This window comes from Aplysia californica, unplaced genomic scaffold (genome assembly GCF_000002075.1).
Source record: "Aplysia californica isolate F4 #8 unplaced genomic scaffold, AplCal3.0 scaffold00485, whole genome shotgun sequence".
NCBI classification, from domain to species: Eukaryota; Metazoa; Mollusca; class Gastropoda; order Aplysiida; family Aplysiidae; genus Aplysia; species Aplysia californica.
The window spans coordinates 179,805-181,132 of NW_004797755.1; positions in this window are offsets into that span (position 1 = coordinate 179,805).

A 1,328-nucleotide genomic window follows, 5' to 3' on the forward strand; every position below is an offset into this window, starting at 1 on the left:
CACACCTACCTACCTACCCACCTATCTATTGCCTGCCTGCCAGCCTGCCAGCCTGCCCATCCATCCATCTATCCACCCATCCATCCATCCATCCATACATCCATCCATCCATCCATTCATCCATCCATCCTTCCGTCCGTCCGTCCGTCCGTCCGTCCGTCCGTCCGTCTGTCTGTCTGCCTGTCTGTCTGTCTGTCTCTCTGTCTGTCTATCTATCTTCTCACTCTCATAAAAAGTAACATTAAATGATTTGACGGTATCATGACAAGTTATACTGATGTGGAGGTCAGAGCTGGCCGAAACGTTATAATGGCTAATGGATGTCATAATTCTGGAAACCGATGTAAACAAACGAACAAAAAAAGGAAACATCGAAAACACCAAAGAAAAAAAGGAAGTGATATACAACATTTTAAAATGCCATCAATTAGACAACTTCTTCCGCTACAAATTTTTGACAGTCGAAAATGGAATGGTTAACAACAAAGTATGCCAAAACCTCACCTCCCAAAAGTTCCCATTGAAACAGAATACACTGTACTTATACACTACAATACGGCTGTTGAAAATCTACCCCTTTTATCTGTAAGTCCGCCTCTCCCCCGTCACCCATCTTCAGGCCCTACATGTCAGCCCATCATGACACGGTGAAATCAGATGCTCGTAAACTTTTCGGCTTAAATTATGATACGTATATTTTTCAAGTTTGTTTATTTACCTCGCTTTTGGTTTTAAAAAAAAACCAACACCCATCTATCTTGAAAACATGTCGATATATTTGCGATTGAAGGAGGTGGGGGTCGCTTGGTGTCAGAAATAAAATTAGCGAAAGAAATGGCCCCCAAAGTTTACGGCCTTCCATAGTTTGACTGTCCTTGGAAATGGCAAATTTACATTCTCTATGTGTCTTTGATCAACGTTTTTCAGTAAAATCCACATAGAAACGCGTTTTTAAATGGACATAAAAGGCGTTGGTCCCAAAAAAAAAGAAAAAAAAAGAAGAATGATTGAAAAAAAATAAAAATTAGTGCCAAACGAGAGGACATAATATTTAAAAAAATAATCCGTCGGTTTCTTCGATTTCATTCTTTTGACGAGCATTTGAATTCCCCACGATGCCACACAATCTCAGCAAGACCTGAGTCACCACTGGCCCGGGTGCCGCGGTCATCCAGTTGTTGGAGTACTGCTACACGGTGTATATAAGTGTTTTTCCTGGTTGACTATCTATCTGGTTACCGACACTGAAATCTACACATTGAACAGACAGTTTAAAAAAAAGTACTTTCTTTCCTTCTTTCTTTCTTTCTCCCCCTCCCCCTCTTCTC